Below are 21,309 nucleotides of genomic sequence, written 5' to 3'. Positions count from 1 at the left end.
AAATCAACTTTTCCAAAACTAAAGTAATTCCTTTTTGGATCTATATCACCTCACTTTTCACTAGTTGACAGATCATTTTATATCTTATTAGAGTTCATTTTACCACCTATTTTAAAGACTATTATTATAAAAAGTCAACATTGTGTGTTTTATAGATTTTTGCGCCTTTTTTTTTGTGGTGAAGATGGGTATGTACCTAGAGAATCATTCACACATACCAGACGTGGCAGTCATGGCCCATTCAATGCCTCTTATTAGCAGAAATCACATACAAGAAAGTGCATAGCCTACAGATCAAATAACCCTGCCTCATAATTTGGGAAAGTAGATGTTCTTTACCCAGGAATGGCTGGGTACATTAAGTCAAGCAAAATAGTTCCTCCGAATTGTGGATCGAAAATAAGGAGCATTAGTCAACAGGAGAGGGGAGCAAAGAGAGAAGCAAAAGTCTTGTCAAAGATTGGTGCAAGTTTTCTGAATGGAAGAAGAGTCACCATACCTTGCCCTCTCCTCTGTCTACCATCCTTCAATCCAGAGAAGACAGACCAAATTCCAGTACCAGCAGCAGTTGTGGCAGGCAGAGTGGTGTATTCGGCAGGGAGCAAGTCAATGGGAATGGTGTGGCTTTTAGAATCACTAGCATAGGGTGCTAAAAAGAAAAAAACCTATACACAAATGTTCGTAACAGTTTTAATAGTAATAACAAAAAAAAAAAACCCTAGAAACCACTTAGATGTCCTTCGGTGAGTGAATAGTTTAACCAACTCTGGTATGTACATGGAGTATTTCTCAGAAAAAAAGGAATATATTATTGATACAAGAATTTGCATGAATCTCAAGAGAACTGGGCCTAGTAAAAAAGCCAATCCTAAAAGAATACATAGTATATGATTCCATCTATATAACATTTTTGAAACACTTTTATTTTGAAGATTATTTATTTTAGAGAGAGAGAGAACACATGCAGAGGGAGGGAGGGAGGGAGAGAGAATCCTCAAGCAGACTCCCCACTTAGTGCAGAACATGACTTGGGGCTCAGTCTCTCCACCCTGAAATCATAAACCTGAGCTGAAACCAAGAGTCGGATGCTTAAGCAACTGAGCCATCCAGGCACCCTTGGAATGACACTTTAAAAATTGGAGAACAGATTAGTGGGTTCCAGAGTGTAGAGATAATAAGCAGGAGGGGAGTGGGGATGGTTATAAAAGTCCAGCATGAGAAATCCTTGTGGGGTTGGAACCATTTGGTATCTTGGCTGTGGTAGTGGACACACAACTCTACGTGTCATAAAATTGTGTCGAACTGAATACATACAAATAAGTGCAAGTAAAATTGGGGAAATCTGAATAAGGTTGGTGGATTGATCAATGACAATATCCTAGTTGTGATATTGTAGTATAGTTTTGCAAAATGTTACCATCGGAGGAAACTGGGAAAAGGACACAGGGAACCTATCTATTATTTCTTATAACTACATATGAACCTATAATTACATCAATAAAAATTTTAATTAAAAATGAAGATGAAACAATTTCATACCAAAAAAAAATTTAAAAATGTAGATCAACTTTTGGTTGTTTTCTTGACTCTGAATTCTCTTCCAAAATGTGCCCCCTTATTGTTTGCTTCCAGGAAAGACCACTCCCACTACTCCCCAGGATACACCACTACATAAAGACATCCTGAAAGAAAAAGTGAGAGGGCAGAATAGCCAAGCTGCTCTGTAATAAGCCAGTCTCTTAATCTGGAAAATTCTGTATTGACTCTGCTAAATTTGGGCTCATGAATGATTTGTAGTAGCAAGGATTCAATTACACTTAAGACCAGATAAGTGTTAGTTTTCCACAAAGTGTATCAGATGTGGAAGAGGGCTGAACATTTCCCCAAAAATCAGTACTTTTCTTGCATCCTATATTTTATTTATCCATTCATCAGTTGATGGAAATTGGATTCTTAGTTTTTAATATTATGAAAATGCTGTCATGAACATTTGTGACCAAGTTTCTATGTGGACATACATTTTCATTTCTCTCAGGCACATGCTTAAGAGTGTAATTGCTGGGTCACATGGTGTGAAAGGTGTAGTGAGTATTGGACGGGATGCCTGGTAAGAAATCGGCAATGCCCACTACCCTTCCACAATGAAATGTTTTCTCACATTATTTTGAAATATATAGCCATCTTGATGTAGTTTCTGCTTTCCCTCTAGGAATAGATATGCATATAAGAAATGTTTCACTTTCTCCTTACCTTTTGTATTAGTTTCCTATTGCTGCTTACATTTGATGGCCCCAAACTAAACAAATTAAGTTTCTTACAGTTCTGGAGGTCATAAGTCCAAAATGGTCTTACTGGGATAAAATCAAGGTTTAAGCAGAGCTGCATTCCTTTAAAAAAAAAGATTTTATTTATTCATGAGAGACACAGAGAGAGAGAGGCAGAGACACAGGCAGAGAGAGAAGAAACAGGCCCCCTGCAGGAGCCCGACATGGGACTTGATCCCAGGACCCCAGGATCATGACCTGAGCCGAAGGCACATGCTCAACCACTGGGCCACCCAGGTGCCCCAGTAGGGCTGCATTCCTTCTAGAGGTTCTAGGAAAGCATCTGTTTCCTTGCCTTTTCTAGCTTCTAGAGCCTACATACATTTCTTGGTTAGTGGTTCCATTGCCAAAGCCAGAAGTGTAGCATTTTCAACTTTCTCTCCTTTCTGACCCCTGCTTCTGTCATCTCCTTCTCTGACTGAGCCTCCAGCCTCCATCTTTGCTTTCCTAGGACCCTTGTGATTACATTGGGCCCATCCAGGATAATGTCATCACCCTAAGTTCTTTAACTTAATCACACCTGCAAAATTCCTTTTACCATGTAACATTTTTACAGGTTCTAGAGATTAGCATGTGGATATGTTGGGGCAGTCATTATTTTGTCTAGTACAACTCAATTACTGTACTAATTGTACTGAATGTACTGTACTGAATGCCAGTGGATTCGGTCTAAATATCAGAAAAGCATTGGGGACCATAATGAATTGAATAGCACATGCCCCTTCAAAGATGGAAGCTACATATCAGCTTCAGCCATCATCAACATTTTTTTTTTGAAAAGCACTTGTTAGCATTTAATGAACCTCCCCCTATGTGGCTTCAAGCTACTAGAACGCAGGTGCCCCCCCCCCACAGCCTTTATCTTCTCCTCAGCTCTTCTACTGAAGAATTTGGCCTTCACGATGACAGGCTGTTTTGGGAGCTTTCCCTTTCCCAAAACTTTGTAGTAGCCCGATCGCCCACATCGATAATAGGAGCAGCTCCAGTCTTGTTTTTGGCAGCATTTACCCGTGTCTGCTCACTGACTAAGGTCCACAGTTTATCAAGGTTGACAGTTGGGCAGAAGCTCTGGTTCCTCTTTAAGTGGTAATGTCTCATACCGACTTTTCCAAAGTAACCTGGGTGATATTTGTCGAAGTTGATCCTGTGATGATGCATGCCACCAGCATTACCCCGGCCTCCTGGGTGCTTCCGGTGTTTGCCGATGCGGCCGTGGCCATGGCTCACGTGACCCCGAAGTTTCCGGGTCTTCCTCAGTCTGGATGGCATGATGGCGGCCCAGAGGAAAAAGGCCATCATCAACATTTAGAAACAAGGTCTCAAGGTTCCTCAGTTTTGTAAGAAATTCAGTTTCATAAAAAAATTCAGAAATATCCATTATACTGTGAAATCTGTCAACTTCAAGATCTTGATATTTTTCAACATTGGATTTTGGACTTGGGGGCCCAATAAATTGTTCAGGTTTTTCCTACTTGAGTTCTGAACAAATTAAGAGACAAGAAAAAAGGATACAGTCAAAACATCACCTTTCTGTTGGAGAATAGAACTTACCTGAATGACTGATCTTTTTAATATTGAACCTCAGGATTTGAATCACCGCTGAGTCCCAAGCAGAAACATAGTCTCTCTGGTGAATCAGCTAGAAAGAGGAAGATAAGAAGCAGCCATTCCACCTCCCAGGGCAGGAATGAGTGAGGGAGCAAAGAAAGATCAATAACGTTACATGAATTGGTGATGGCCCACATGGGGAACCATATGAAAGGAAACATCATGAGTGGAATTTTAGCACCGCTCCCTTAACACTTGTCACTGATTCTGAAGATTTTAAAGATTCATTTATTTATTTTAGAGAGGGAGGAGGGGCAGAGGGAGGGAGAGACAGAGACAGAGAGAATCTCAAGCAGGTTCCACACTCAGCACAGAGCCCAACTCAGGACTCGATCTCATGATCCTGAGATCACGACCTGAGCAGAAACCAAGAATTGGACGCTCAACCAACTGCACTGCCCAGGTGCCCTGATTTTATGGTTTTTAAACACTTTGTAGCCTAACATTGTCCAGGCCAAAGAAAGCATGTCTGTGGGTCAATATGGTCCTTGGGTCATTAGTTTGTCTCTGTTTCATGGTCTCCTAGGCCACCTTGTGGCCTCCCCTCCCACCTTGTCCCAGTCTCTTCCACTTTTTGGCTGATGGCCAGACACTGCAATAGTCCCACAGTGGTCAATAATAAGCAAGGGAAGAAAATTAAGTCAGCCGCTGTCCGGACTTAAGGCCAAGGCAGTATGTCTGGGAGCAGCTGCTATTAGTACAACCTTGGTATGTTCTCATCAGAGAACTACTGTTCTATGAATCGTTAGTATATTGTCTTTGGAGGGCAATTTGGCAGCATCTATCCAATGTTTAAGTGTTACAGCCCATAACCACAGCTCCTAGAATCTATACAACAGAAATAATAACATTCATGGATGAAGAAAAAAAACAAGAATTTTCTTTGCCATATTGTTCATAAAAGCAAATTTACAAAAAGGAAACTACAATGTCCACCACTAGGACAAGAAATAAATGAATCATGGAGAAGAAAAGAGAAGGTATGACATTGGACTTCATGGATTATAGGTTAGAAACCATTAAACAATTAATTATATAGTAATTTTAAAAAATTAAATTACACACGAGTGCATTTTTATTTGAAGCCCTTCCATGTAACCAAAGCTTAACAAGGCCCTTGCCCTCCATCTTGTCTCCTTTTGGTTTCCCACCTTGTCATCCACTCCCAAGGATAATAAGAGGTAATAACTGCTGGCACTTTGATGTATACAATTCCAGGATTTTCCCTATATTTATATACATATATGCATGTGCCACTGGAAAATTGTATATAATAGATATGATTCTGCAGACTGTTCCTTTTAGGCAACAGTATATACCCTGGGGATTTTTTTCATGTTAACATATATAGGGCCACACTGCTAAGTTTAGCTGCTATATTGCATCATACGGTATGGGTGGGCCATAGTTTATTCCTTTCTGTCCTCACGGGCAACTGGGTAATTTCCAACATTCTGCTCTTACAAACAATACTGACATGAATATCTTTGCACAAACTGCCTTGTGTTTGCAAATGTCTGTCCAAAAATATTTTAGAAGTAGAGTTATTGGGTTTTAAGATGTGCACCTTTTAAATATGAATATATTTCATTTCTTCTGTAATTTAAAAATAATCATTTGTCTTAAGAAGACAGAAAAAAATTCAGACTCTTGAAAATAGCAAGCAAATATATTTGCACATGGGAGGGAACTTTCCCTCCCATGGATGTACATACAATGCACACATATATGGCTAAAGAGATCCTGTGCCAGCCCTTAAAACAAACAATACTCAGGAGCAAAAAAAAAAAAGTGTTATTAAGCAGAAGGAAGGAGCACATGGTGAAGACTCCAAGGGGATGCAGATGGCTCCAGCAAGTGGAAGCTGGAAATGGAAAAGTTAGGAATGCCCAGACTCATAGACTAGAAGGGAATGGAGAAGGGCTCATCATAAAGTTGTAGAACCCTAGAATTGGAGGGGACTTTGAGGTTGCCTATGCTAACATCCTGGCCATAACAGAAACCCTTTCTACAAACACATTTGACAGATGGTTTATGTGGGTGGTTGTGTAGGGCCTGGATTAGGCGTCCTGCTCTACATCCAAATCCATTACCAGGCAGGGTAATGTCTTCCATTAAACTGGTCCCCTTTGATCTGAAGTCACACCAGTAGGGAAGCATGGTTGGATTTAACGGAAGAAAAACATGCTCAGTGTTTAAAAGTCTTTATCCTGAAGGTATAATATTGAAATTCTTGTTTTGCCTTCTCTTCTTCAAGGAATTTAGCTCCCTGTGCAGTTTAGCTGTGCTGCCACCAGGGGACAGACGGACGCCATTGATTATGTGCTGATGAGAAACTCGAAAGTTTGTCTCTCCCTGAGATTCAAAGATGGCTCTGCTAGCTTTGATCTGTCACCCAGGATGTCTAGCCATAGATCTCCTGCTTTGCCTAGAAAATGTATCCATTTGTTAAAATGATTACAATCTGTCAAGCTTTAAGCCTGTCACACTGGAACCCAGATTTTCCAGGCTTCCGAGTACCTAAGCAAGAAGAAATAGTGGCAGTCCAATTTATGGCAACCCTTCCTCAGAGAAATCACTGGAATTCCAAATCCTGCTGTTCCCTTCGAGGTCTGCTGTGTATTCCTCAGTGCCCCTTCCAGGCCTCCTCCGGCCAGCCTCCCAATGCCTATTTTCCTCCCCTGGTCTCTTCCCACAGGCAACACGGGGTGAGGTCAGTAAATCCTGCAGTAAGTGCTTACTTGGCGTTCACTCTGTGCCAGACACTGTTCCAGGCGCTGGGGAAACGGACCAACAAGCCCTTGCCTCATGGAACTTACATTCCAGTGGAGAGGCAAACAGTAAGCAAATGTGTTCAGACGGTGGTAAATGCTCTACAGAAGTAATAACAAATAAGAAGGAACGCGGGTGTTGCCAGACGGAGGGCTGGATCCAAACTCAGGTTCTGCTGCTCACCACCCGGAAGTCAATACTTGAGAGAAGAGGGAGGAAAGGTTGCTTTACTCCGGGAGGGGGCAGCCTAGAAAGATGGCGCCTAATGTCCCAAGGAGCCCATCCCGGAATAGCAGGAGGTTTTTAAAGGGGAAGGCTCGGGAAACAGTGACCAGGCTACATGCAGGGGAAGCTGGTGCTCAGCAGTTAGTCATTTGTCCTGATTCTACCAATCTGCCCATAATCAAGGCTCCCAGGTGTCTCTCATGGAGGATACCATGGTCAGCGAGGGCTGTTTCTGAGCGCAGTCAGGCCTTCTCTTCCCGTAAGCCTGGTCCTTTGTTCCTCGAGGCCAGTGGTCAGCAGGATCTCAAGGGAAGTAGGTTAGTTCTCAGGCAAGGAGGACGTAAGCGTACCGGTTGGAGTGCTGTGGCACAGGGGAAAGGGAGAGGGAGAGATTCAAGGAGGGCCCAGTGGCAGGGCTGCCATTTTCGACGGGATGGTCAGAGCGGACCTCCCCACTGAAGGGAATACTTGAGGAGATCTGGAGCTGAGGGGGGGTGAAGCATACAGATTTCTGAGATGAGATTCATATCAGGCAAAGGGAAGCACAGGTGTAAAGATCTTGAGGCGAAACAACTCACAGTATGTTTTCAGGACAGCAAGGTGGCCAGCATGGTCAGAGCTGAGTGAGAAAGGGAGAGAGTGATGGGACATAAGACCAAGTAGATAATACAGGACTTGATCACATAGGCCCATTTCTGCCTGAGAGGAGATAGCCCTGATGTGATGTGGTCACTGTGGCTGCGGTGTTGAGAGTAGACCAGAAGTGGCCAAAGACAGAAGCAAAGAGCCCAGTGAGGAGGCCCTTGCTGTAGGTCCGGTGACAGATAGTGGCTCAGACTAAGATGGTAGCAGCGGAAGAGTGGAGGAGAAGGTCAGATGCTGGAAACATTGTGAAGGTAGAGTTGACGGCATTTGATAATAAATTGCCTGTGGCTTTTTGAAGAAAGAGGACTCGGGCTAGGTTATGGTTTTGGCCAAAGCAGAAGGAGTCATCCACTTACTGTGGTGGGAAAGACTACCCGCTAGGCACTGAAGTAAGAAAAGCACTACAAGAGTGAGGGCTCCTGAAAAGTCAAGGACAGAAATTTTTGTAAGAAAGAAAGTGTGAACAACTTTCTCACACACTAATGGGGAGGGGGTGGCATCTCTTCTGCAGCTGTGGCTACAGTTGCTGCCTGACACAGTCTCACTGACATCGGTGGATGTTTCTGCCACCTTCAATGCCTGCTGGGTTGGAAGACAATCCTCCCTTGCTGAGAGTTGGAGACAATTCTCATACTTGACCTCAAAATGTCATGGTCCTCTATGTTCGTTCTCAGTTCCTAGTCTCTTGGAGCTCCGCTAGAGACAAGACAACAGAACTCTCATCTTGCATTGGGAGACAAAGGGACACCCCATGAAAGGCTACATCCAAAAGGCTCCACCTGGCACACCCTGTTCAGCTCCCAGAGCAAGTCTAATAAGAAGAATCCAGCTTTCCCCATTCAGAGTGGTTCTTTCCCACCTAGAATGCTGCTTCACACTCACCATCTATCTCAGCTCCCCCTCTATGGCCATTACCCCCCCCCCACGTCCAGTCTTCTTAGATAATCTCAAGCACTCCAGAGCTCACAGTGGCCCCGGATCTGGAAACTGTGCTGCGCTTTATTTAATGATCATGCTTTAAACAGTTTGTTGAAATAAATGGACTTACTAAAATGGTTGTACATTATTCTCAATTGTTAACAGTTTATTTAATGGCATAACCTAATTTTGCCTTTATATACTGTCACTAATTAAAATTCTAAGTTTGAAAGTAGAATTCTCTTGCAAGATCATCTTTTGAGGTCAACTCCTACCCTGGAGTGAATTGCAGTACCTCAGTTCATTTACCTTGATCATCATTGTTCTATGAAGATATAGGGTAGTACTCAAGTTTTGTGGGCAACACACCAGCCAAATTCAAATCCTCACTCCTTCATCTCCTAGATGTAACACTGGGAACATTGCTTATTACCTCTGTGCCTCAATTTCCTCCTCTGAAAAGCAGGAATAATAACTATGAGGATTAAATGAGATGAAGCATATAAAGCCTTCTGCATATAGTAGAAGCAGGGAGATGGAGCCTGCCCCAGCCTGGGTCTGTAAAAAAGGAAAATGTTGAACAGAGCCTCTTCTTATACCCAACCAATATGCAATGGTCATGTAGTATAGCAAGAAGTAAACTTTTATCGCTTTAAGACATTGAGATTGGGAGTTGTTTGTTACCGCAGCATAACCTAGTCCTGACTGACTGACATAGAAATTGAGATTGGAAGTAGGGCATCCTGTAACAAAACCTAAAATTAGTGACTTTCACGTAGTGATCTGTTGGTGGGTGGCAAAGAAACAGGTATCAAAGATTGAAAACGTGAAGATCTCTGTTATGCAGAGGAAAAACATTGGTTAAAAATGTTGCCTGGCAGCGGTTTGGCGCCTGCCTTTGGCCCAGGGCGCGATCCTGGAGACCCGGGATCGAATCCCACATCGGGCTCCCGGTGCATGGAGCCTGCTTCTCCCTCTGCCTGTGTCTCTGCCTCTCTCTCTCTCTCTCTCTCTCTCTCTCTCTCTCTCTCTCTCTCTGTGACTATCATAAATAAATTTAAAAAAAATTTAAAAAAAATGTTGCCTGTAAGGATGCCTGGGTGGCTCAGTGGTTGAGCATCTACCTTCGGTTGGGGGCAAGACCCTGGGATTCTGGGATCGAATCCCACATCGCGCTCCCCACAGGGAGCCTGCTTCTCTCTCTGCCTATGTCTCTGCCTCTCTCTATCTGTTTCTCTCATGGATAAATAAATAAAATCTTTTTAAAAATGTTGCCTGTAGTCACTTGGAAAGAATTTCATGTATCTGTGAATCCTGTCTTGGTGGAAAAGATGGAAAACTTAACGCTAGTAGTGTGTTGCTGGCCGTTAGCTGAGAATTGACTGGCTTGCAAGTAGAAATTAGAGTAACTCCTGAGTTTCAACTATGGTTCCTGGGCTTTGAGCTTAATTCTGTGATGGGATGGGAGGCCTTCGGGGTTGTCAAGCTTGAGCAAGGAGTGTATTTTGTATACAAAAAGGATCATAAACTAGTGCCATTCTCCAAAAATGTCCAGTCTTACTTGTAAGCACACGGCAGGATGGCACTTTCTAGGACACTTAATATTAGGTATAGGGAAGGCACAGAAGTAAACACAGTCCCTTTCAAGTCATGTTAAAAACATGGAGTTCTAGGGGTGCCTGGGTGGCTCAATTGGATAAGCATCTGCCTCCAGCTCAGATCATGATCTTGGGGTCCTAGGATCGAGCCCCCAAGGTGAGCTCCCTGCTCAGCAGTCTGTTTCTCCCCTTCTCCCTCTGCTCCTCTGCCTACTTGTGCTTTCTCTCTCACTCTCTCTCTCTCTCAAATAAATAAATAAAATCTTTAAACAAAACAAAACCATGGGACTCTGTCCTGAAGAAGGAGGGAAACTTTGAAGTGTTTTTAAAAGAGGGATGATAGAAGATGGGCTGGTCAGAATTGCATTCCCCACCAAAACTTAGAATAGGCAATGTTTTGTCAACAATAACTATGCAAAAATCTGAAAATGTGAAAAACATTAAAATACTCAAAACCTAACACAACATAACAGAATAACATAAAATAAAACAAAACGTAATATAGAGTAAAAGTAAGAATTCCCTTTCACCTGACCCCAAATCCCTCTCACTTCCCCAGGGTATTTTATCAATATTTTGGTGTACATCTTTCCAGACCTTTGCCATGCACCTAAACACACACACACACACACACACACACACACACACACACACACAGAGGCTTCTTTTTTTACATTAATGAGATCATACATATAGATCTAACTAGATGGCTGTATTATATGTATTCCAGTGTGTGGCTACACTATAATTTATTAACAATGTGCAATTATGATGTTTCCAATACTATGTAAATATCCTTGTATACATCTCGTGTAGTTGTGAAGTTGAACTCTAAACCAAAGTGTACACCATGTATGACTCTCTTTACTTTAAAGTATGTATGACTCCCTCTAACACAACTTAATTTCTTTTTTTATACAGAAGTAAGGTTAACCGGTCTTTGAAGGGTTATGGCTTTACTGCCACCTATGGAACCTTACACAAGCCAAAGGGCTGGAGCATTTGGACATTTCCCCCTATCATCTGTCCATTTTTCCCGTAAGATCTGGTATCTCTCAGCTATTTCCTGTCCCACGTCTGGACAAGTGAGATTTTAGATTTCCCATGGCATATCTACATATCTGGATGGCATATCCCCTTTCTCCCTCAGGTGTTCCCAATACTGCACCCCTTCTGTTGTACCTTTAATTTTATATTGTCAAGGTTGATAATTTTACTTTCCATTTTTAAAGCACAGCTAATTCTTCTGTGCTTTGTCTATAATTAATTCTAAAATTTAAAAACAAGTAGACATTTACATCACTATGACATATATTATGTAACAATAACAACAATATGTAGATTTTTTAACTTCGAGCTGAGTTGTGTGGTAGGATTATTTTTCCTTCTCTATGGATCTAAGCTCATGACTATACCACAAAAAGGGGAATATTCCTAGACTGAGGTTTGAATGGATTCCCTTTTTAAAAACTCCTATCAAATGCTTTTACTATATGCTCAAGAAGCCAACTCTCTCTATCTCTGTTTATTCCATCACGTTTCTTAATTTCCTGGAGTGTTCTTTTCTCCTGCTTCTATTTGAAATAGCTGCTCAGCCTGAAAAACTGCACAGGCATAATCCTGAGGCATTCTTTCTCTGCCCCCCTGGGTTAGAGACATTTCTCTCTAGGTCTTATTTCCTCATTTGTTTTACATTAGTTCCTCATTTTTCAAAAATACTGCATCAAGTGACTTCTCATAAAAGAGTTATGGGAGGTTAATTTTAGTAACGCCTAAAAATCTGAAAACATCTGAGGGTTCCAATTGCTCCACATCCTCACCAACACTGAAACTTTTCGATTGAAGCTATATTGGTAGATAGGAGGTGGTATTGCTTGTGATATTAATCTCCATTTTCCTGATGACTAATGATATTGAGAATTTTTCATGTTTATTGGTTATTTGGATATGTCTTGCTGTGAAGTGGCTGTCCAAGTGGTTTGTCCATTTTTAGTTTTTTTTGTCTCTGTTATAGATCTGTACAAATTCGTTATATATTCAGATTCTGAGTCCTTTATGGACATATGTATTATAAATATTTTCTTCCAGTCTGTGACTTGTCTTTTCATTTTCTTATTAATATTTTTTGATGAATAGTAGTTCCTAATTTTATAAAGTCTGATTTTTATTTTTTTTCTTTATGGATAGTGATTGATCATTGTATAGTGTTTATTAAATCTTTGCTTATCCCCAAGATCATAAATATAGTCTCCTCTGTTCTAGTCTAGAAGTTTTGTTTGCTACCTTTTCAATTTAGGTCACTTAAGTCTATGTTTTCTCTAATTTTGGGGTGTAGTATGAAGTAGAGGTTGAGGTCCATATTATTCCATATGGATGTACAATTGCTCCAGCAACATTTATAAAAAAAGACCATCCTTTCCCTTGACTTAATTGCAATGGCACATTAATATATACTTATAATATATAATATTAACTTAAATACATACAAATTTGAACGTAACATATATATAAATGTTAATATATATATATATATATATATATATTTGCCAACTTTTCTGCCCCAACACCCCACTATCTTAATTACTATACCTTCATAGTGCTAGTAGGAGTATAAATTGGGACAACCACTTTGGAAAAGTCTGGCAATGTCTAGTAAAGCTAAACATACACTTGCCCTATGATCTAGGAATTTGACTCCTACGTATTTGCCCAAGAGATATAAATGCATGTTTACCAAAAGACAGACAAAAATGTTTGTAAAGCTTTATTCATGATAGCCAAAAACTGGGAATAAACCAAGTGTTACTAATGGAGAATGGATAAATCAATTTTAGTGGAGTCATACAATTGAAGATTACACAATGAAAAAGAACAAATTCCTGCCTCCCATTACATGGATGAATCTCGGGAATATTTTTGAGCAAAAGACACAAAACTGCATATACTACAAGATTCTGTTTCCATGAAACTCAAGAGCTTCCAAAAAGAAATATATGATATTAGAAATCAGAATAATGGTTACCTCTAGGGGGCAGGGTATTGATTGTCAAGAGGCATGATGAAAATTGGTTTCCAGAAATGCTCTCTATATTGATCTGGGTGGTGTTACACAGGCACCTATGTATGTACACATTTGTTGAGTTGTACATTTAAGATCAGTGTTCATTATATACTTTGCTTTACATATGTCATATATCAATAAATCAAGGAAAGGAAATGGAAATCTGAAAATATTTTTGTTCTGCTTCACAGTTGAGTGTTTAACTAGGTTAAAGGACACAAACTGTGTGCTTCCTCTCAGGTTCCCTTAAATGTCTCCTTAAAGGCCCTCTTGGACAGAGCCCCATGTGTGTTGATTGCTCCTTTTCTTCCAGACCTAAATGAAATGTCCCAACAAAGTACAGGAGGTCTAGTTCCTGACATGCCACCGAGGCTAGATGATACACTCTGAAAGTGTGTGTGTGTGTGTGTGTGTGTGTGTGTGTGTGTGTTGGGGAGGGGAGTGGAAAAAAGGAAAAACTGTTTTTCCTTTTGACACCATTTCACTTCTGGTCACAAAACATGTGGACATTTCCCCAGACTGACCAAATGCCCAACATCAGCTGGGTGTCCTACAATTCACTTGTTCTGACACTTTCTACCTGGAGGTAACTCAGATTTCACAAGTTCAGAGCTGAGTCCCACAACTCTGCTCCCATTTCAGATGCCAGTCATGAGTCTCAGGCTGTCATCTGTACTTCTGACTGACCAGCTCTAAGTCAGAGATCCCCTGACCCTCTCTTCAGGTTTGATGGTCTCTTAGAGCCACTCAACAGAACTCAAGAAAACCGTTTACTTATCAGATCATCAGTTCATTATCAAAAGGTTCGACTCAGAGACAGCCAGGTGGAAGAGGTGTTTAAAGAGAGGTATGTGGGAGGGCTTGACTTTTCCTGCCCTCTTGGGCTATGTCACCCTCTCAGCACCTTGAGGAGTTTAGCAACCTGGGAGCTCTCTGAACTCTGTAGTTCAGAGATTCTTATGGAGGTTGGTTCAATTATTAAATTAGTCTCCAGCCCCCCTACCCTCCCTGGAGAATGGGTGGGTAGGGCTGAAATTTCCAAGCTTCTAATCATGGTGTGCTTTTTCAGGAGACAGGCCTCCATCTTGAAGCCATCCAGGAGCCCATCAAGAGTCACTTCATTAGAACCAAAAATGTTCCTATCACTCAGGAAATTCCAAGAGATTTAGGAGTTCTGTGTCAGGAACTGGGTCAAAGACCAAACCTTAGAACCAAAAAGACTTCTAGTGCCTTTATTGCTTAGGAAATTACAAAGGTTTAAGGAGCTCTGGCCAGAAGCCTGGAATGAAGACCAAAGTATGTATAGTACTGATTATATCACAATATCATGAAGGGCTACATTCCTTGAAGTGAACTCGACCAATGGAAAACAGGACAGGGATACCCTGCGAAGATTTTTAAAAAGAATCTATTTAAATATCACTCTAGGAATATTCCCTTTTTCGTGGTATAGTCATGACATTAGATCCATAGAGAAGGAAAAATAATCCTAGCATACAACTCAACCCAAAGTTAAAAATAGTAATACATATTATTAATATGTATATATATGTACATATATGTCATGTGTAACTGATTACTCAGTGGACCTTATTAATGTGATGATTTGTGTTATTTAGCTCAGATAAATTATCTCTTATTTCCTTTGATACTTTTCTTGTACCTGCTATCTCTATATTGTCTTTCTGGAACTTCTATTGGTTGGATAATGGACTCTTTTCAGTTCCATGTCTCTTTTCTCCTCCTTTAAATCTGATAATCTCACATCCCTAAACTCTCTGGCATCCTTCAGGGTAAGTAGGGCATCTTTCTAAGCTTTGGCCTCCTCTTCAGATACTTCTGGTTTTGGTTTCCTCCCTCCTAATTCATGAATTACCATTTATTTTTTTTTTTAAGATTTTATTTATTTCCTTATGAGAGACACACAGAGAGAGGCAGAGACATAGGCAGAGGAAGAAGCAGGTTCTGTGCAGGGAGCTCGATGTGGGACTCAGTCCCAGGACCCCGGAATCATGATCTGAGTTGAAGGCAGACGCTCAACCACTGAGCCACCCAGGCGCCCCAAATTATCATTTCTCTACCAACTATCCAGCTTCTAGAAATATATTGAAACCTTTTATCCCTTGAGGTCCTCATCTAGTCTCTTTGCGGAGTTATACAATTATCTATTTTTAATGCACTTTAAGAGCCTTGGGGGTGAGAGGAGGAAAATTGCTTAGGGTTGGTTCGCCACCTTGAACTGGAAGTATCTAAATGTTATTACATACTTAAATCCGTCTTTGCCGTGCAGCTTGCGTGTTTCATGACTACTTAACAGGACGATCATTTTCTACATGTTAGGCATGTTTTTGATTCATTGGGCCAGTGTAAACTTTTAGAGACAAGTAATAGTTATCTGCTGTCTCAAAGCGATCAACACCCCTGCAGCAGACCTTTAACCAGAAGGTCAACACATCGTCATTTCTGCAAATAGCGAATTGTGTTTTTTAAATGCCACTAAGAAAGTGGAAAGTGAAAAAGTAGTTAGTGTAGTCTGTTTTTCGCTTCTAGCAGAAGACTTAAGGAATTATTTACAGAAAAATAAAAATTCGATTTTTCTTCTTTTAATGCCTTGAATATCACATAATTTTTATTTTCCCTCCCTGATTTTAGAGCAAACTAATTCTTTATTTGGATCTTTCAATCAATTCATAAATTTTACTTAGGCAGAATCTACACAAGTTCTCTTCTCCCCTCCCCCAGAAATCTGGACATTACTGTACTGGTTTGTTCATGCTAATGATACAAAACTTACAAAAAATCAGACATATTAATAACATAAAACTTAAGCCCTCTGGGAACACCTGTTGCAAGTCATTCTCAATGTCTGCACTTTCTGGATGATTAAAGATTTACCCTTTAAACATGGGCATGGGCAAAAATCTTAACCATTACGTCTGAATGTTTGAGCTGACTTAACATGTTTTGTGAGTGGACTATTAAACACGTGATTGCCATTACACGTATTGTACCAAATTGTAAGTATACATACAATGGTGTATACAAACTCTTCTCGTTTCTTTTCACTCACCACTTCTCATAAAGTATGGATTTGGGACCAAGCTTGCTAAGCTCGCTATGGCAAGTAAAAAAAGCTCTGGGTGAGTTTCTGATTGGTTTTACCAGAGTTTAATGTACTGTTGATGAATTTTAGTTCCATTTTCGTTGCCCAGACACTTCCTCCCTGCCCTCATCTCCAGTTTTTTACTTCTATTTCAGATCGTAAGACTGCCAGATAGCTTATTTCTACATGGATGAAACAATGTACTAGGGATTGAGATAGAAGTGTCTAATATAAATTACCTGTATTTTCTGTATAACAACACCTTTAGGCTCTAAGAACCCCAGGATTTTCAAAGCAAGCATAACTCCATGTAAGTCATGATGATTCCGAGGATATAGTGTTTTCCTCGAAGTAAAGTCAATAGGTACCTTATGGTAATTCCCATAAAAGTTTGCCATTGCAATGTAAGCATGGATATAATCACCTAAAACTGTCATATTGGACCCATCCATCTCTTTCATCAACTTTTGATATCATTTCTATCAGTAGCTTTGTCACATAACAAATTGCCCTAAAGTTAGAGGTTTTAAACAACAATTATTTACATTTTCTATGCATCCAGTTACAAGTCATCTGGGTGATTCTGTTGATGTGATCAGGGCTCATTTATGCATCTGCAGTCAGCCATAGGTTGCCTAGAAAGCTCTGTTAATCTTGAGCTCTCTCGAATATGTCTGGTGTCTTGGTTGGGCACTGGTAGGCTGACTCTGCTCTGCCCTACATGTTTCATCTCCAAGCAAGCTAGTTAGGACATACTATCATGAAAAAGGTGAAAGAGCAAAAGATAGAGCAGAAGCATGTCAGGTTTCTTGAGGTCTAGACTCTGGAACTCACACATCAATTCTGCTGCATCTGATTGATCCGTGCAAGTCACAAGAAGAGCCCAAATTCAAGGGGTAAGCCTACAGACTCCTCCTCTTTTTAAAAAGATTTTATTTATTTATTCATGAGAGACACAGAGAGAGAGGCAGAGACACAGGCAGAGGGAGAAGCAGGCTCCATTCAAGGAGCCTTTTGTGGGACTCGATCCTGGGTCTCCAGGATCACACCCCGGGCTGAAGGTGGCACTAAACAGTTAAGCCACCAGGGCTGCCAGAGACTTCCTTTTGACAGAAGAAACTGCAAAGTCACATTGCAGAGGAGATGGATACAGAGATACGTAGAAAACTGAGGCCAGATTGCAATCAATTTAAGCATTATTTGCTTTTTTTTAAATCAAGGAAAAAGAACTGCTCTATTTTATTTTAATATTCCCCATTTCGTTTCTCTCCCTGTAGTTAATGCTGATACCATCTGTTTGTGTTTTATTTTTTCCCTATTCCCAACTCCTCACCCTTTGATATACAATACCTTAAAGAAGATGTCTCAAAATGCATTTTTAGATAAACCAAATGGAATGTAAAGGTTGCTGAACACTTGCAGAAAAAAGTGCAAAAACTCATAGTTTTAAAGGATGTTTGACAGCCTACTTCCACTTTGAGTTGGATGTGGTCCAACTTGCTGTTACCTTCAATCTCAGTAAAGTCCTGGGCACATTTGCCCTCACAGAATGAAACAGCAAGTAATAAATGCAGCATGAAGTTGGCAACACAGACCTCTGAGTTTAATATTTTAGCTGTGGGCTATGCAGAGCCTCCAACTGGAAAACAGAGTGATCAGATAGGTCTGTGGTCCTTCAGTAGCCAGATCTGGAATGGCCCCTGTGGATAGGGTGCCCTGGGGTGCCAAGTACATTAGTGAACCTCAGGAGATGTTCAGATAGCATGGTTTTTACTCTTATCAACCTACCCAAGGAGCTCTGAAATTTGCTCTAAAAGCCTTTGGAAAGGACAAAGGTGACTCATGCCTCATGTCCCGAAATTTCCCCCCATCTGACCTGAGCTGTTTCCATGTGAGTGGGAGGGTTAGAGATGTTATTGTTACTTAATTGGGAATGGCATGACTGAAAAGAGGAAGCGATGTTTAGTAATCGAGTGATCTAACATAATGGTAAACTTAGGGATTACTTAATCTTTGAATGCAATTCTAAAATTTATGAAGAACTTTTGAGCCTATATATATATCAGGTTTACTGTATTTTCAGTAGTCTTCTCTGAAGGATAAATTTCAGAACAGAATACTTTGGGCTATTTCCAAATGTCAGACAGGCACAGCCTCCAGGTCACTAGTTCTGAGTACAATTGTGAAAATAAACTCACAGTCGCCACTCTTCATGTACAGTCTTCCTTAGTACTTCCCCACAACACAGTAAACATCAAAAATTTGATCTCTTCTTAAACTATGGTATCCTGATTCCTTGAAAACTGGTCATCTGTTAACAATCATTAGTATTAATTAGAATATCCAATTGCTGAAACTACCTCATTCTTCATCAAGATGATAAAGACTACAGTTTCATTTATTTTTTAAAGATTTTATTTATTCAAGAGAGACACAGAGAGAGAGACAGAGACATAGGCAGACGCAGGACTCGATCCCAGGACTCTGGGGTCATGACCTGAGCCAAAGACAGACGCTCAACCACTGAGCCGCCCAGGTGCCCCAAGACTACAGTTTTAAAAGAATCTCGGGCCCTCTGGTTGAACTTTTGTAGAATTTTTAGAAATCTCTAGGGGTTAGACATTCTAGCCTCCACCAGCAATTTGTTTTTTACCCAAGAACACTTAGAGCTGTGAAATTCTGTCCTTTTATAATTTAGCTTCTTCCTCATGCAATGTTATTTCATAATATACACACACGATGTGGATAACTGGCCATTCTCTGCCAGATATAAATACATTATAAATAAAATAAGTATCAAAAAGTAGATTTCAATTTCATAAATATTATTGAGTCATCCTAGAACCTTCTTTTCTCCAAGACAAATGATTGCATTTCTTGATAGGTCTGATTTTAGTTTAAAAGTAAAAATTAGGTTACATGAAATAAATGGTGACATAGGAGAACCTGGTCTCCCTCCCCACAAAGCTTAATAAGTAGACACTATCCATGGACAAAAACAGCTCTGGGGGAGCTCCAGGGCCCACATAGGACATTTTAGAAACACTGGAACAAAAAAGTGAGAGTAATCACACAAAAAGAGAAGGAAAACAGATTCATTCTGCCCACATCATTGCACCTTCCAGGCTAGCATTGTTCAACACCAAGAAAGAACTTCCTGACTAGAAAGAGTTCCTCTTGCCCAAAAAGGGTTGAGTGACCAGCTTCCCCAGTCTCTTGGGATACTGCACAAAGGTTCCGCTTCAGTGTCACCCCACCCAGACCTGCAAAGTTGAGATGTGGTGAGCCAGCTAAGAATAAGGAAGAAAAGCAGAGGCTGTTATTAGCAAACACACAGCAGCAGCAATCATTGTTCCCAGAGACCCACTGTGCAGAAAAGCTGCAGGTTTTGTCACTGATGAAGCCAAAAGTCTGCACAGATGCCACAGACCCTGTGCACATCTCTCCAGCTTGTGCCCCACAGGTATTCATTTGCTGAACCCAGCTGATTGAGTCTCTCCTGACCTTCCCCCCTCTCAGCACCACCATGGACCGAGACCAGCACCTGCAGCCATTGAAGTCTCTGTGGCTGGGCCACCCATCGGAGCCCCTATCCACAACCACCAGAGGCCAGGAGCCCTGCTCACAGCCAGTGCTAGCTTCTGCAGCCGCACGAATGGAAGACATGAGACTAGGGCCCTCCTTAATGACCCCACTACCGGTGCCTGTCCTGAAGGCTAGCACCTTCAGCTGTGCACCTGCCCACCATTGTCCTGACCCAGTCACTGGCCTCTACTGCAGCCAGCAAGCACAGGGGGAATGTGTACAGCCATGAGTGAGTGTGCCAACAACCAGGGCTTTTGCAGCTACTTGTGGGCCCAGATCAGGCCCTGTCTTTCATCACTGGCCAGCATGACCATGCCTACCTAGAGCTAGCCCATCCAGCTTTTATGTGTACACCCCCAGCCAGAACCTGTCACCAGCGTGCACTCCTATGGTGAGGGTATGCAGCCACTGGAGAGTACAACAATAGTCAGGTCTTCTGCAGTTGCTAGTGAGCCCATAGTTAGCCCAGCCCTTGCTACCTGCCCTGGTGCCCATCAACTGGAGTATGTCTGCAACTGGCCCCAGCCACCGCATAAGCACCTGCAGCTGGCCCCCATAGTTAGGTCTGCATATACCACCAGGACACCACCACTGCCTACCTTGATCCTTACCTCCTGGAACTGGAGGTGCTACTGAGGATCTCAATGGCCCTCACAGCCACTGTAGACATCTCACAGTGCTAAGGACCACATAGTTATTGATGCTATGGGTCCCAATGGACTGAGCCAAAGAGAATACTTTTCTCCAGATCTGGTGCTGCCATGTACCCCCACACCTGGCACTTGCACCGCTAGACCCAGTGGATTACAACTTGATCCAATGTGCCCCCACACACAGGTGAAAAGTTTCCCTTACTGAATTCAGTCCATAAAGCCTGAGAGAGGTGACTGCTTCTTCAAATGTGCAGACACCAATGCAAGGTTACAGGGATCACGAAGAATCAGGGAAACATGATGCCACAAAGAAATGCAGTAAAACCTCAGCAGCTGTCCCCAAAGAAATGGAGAACCAGGAATTACCTGACAAACAATTCAAAATAATTATTCTACAGATGCTCATAGAGCTATAAGAGAACTCAGATAAACAATTTAATAGTATCAGGAGGGATGCCTGGGCTCAGTGGTTGAGCATCTGCCTTCTGGTCAAGATGTGATCCTGGAGTCCTGGGATCGAGTCCCACATCAGGCTCCCAGCAGGGAGCCTGCTTCTCCCTCTACCTGTGTCTCTGCCTCTCACTCTCTGTCTCTCTTATGAATAAATAAAATATTTTTAAACATAGTATCAGGAAAGCAAGATAAGAATGAAATGAGGAACACTACAAAGAGATTTTTAAAATGATGAAAAAGAACCAAGCAGAAATTTTGTAGCTAAAAAATAAAATGACTGAATTAAAGAATCCAATTAAGAGCTTCAACAGCAGACTGGAGCAAGCAGAATAATCAGTGGGCTAGAAGACAAATCAATTGAAAT

General features: G+C 41.3%; 1 pseudogene; it reads right to left on the bottom strand.

Annotated features, from left to right (window-relative positions):
* Nucleotides 1–3,111: 3,111 nt before the first annotated feature.
* On the bottom strand, nt 3,112–3,610 carry LOC129517879 (60S ribosomal protein L27a-like; annotated as a pseudogene).
* Nucleotides 3,611–21,309: the final 17,699 nt, after the last annotated feature.

Source organism: Nyctereutes procyonoides, unplaced genomic scaffold (genome assembly GCF_905146905.1).
Source record: "Nyctereutes procyonoides isolate TBG_1078 unplaced genomic scaffold, NYPRO_anot_genome, whole genome shotgun sequence".
NCBI classification, from domain to species: domain Eukaryota; kingdom Metazoa; phylum Chordata; class Mammalia; order Carnivora; family Canidae; genus Nyctereutes; species Nyctereutes procyonoides.
This window is presented reverse-complemented; position numbering and strand designations above follow the sequence as displayed.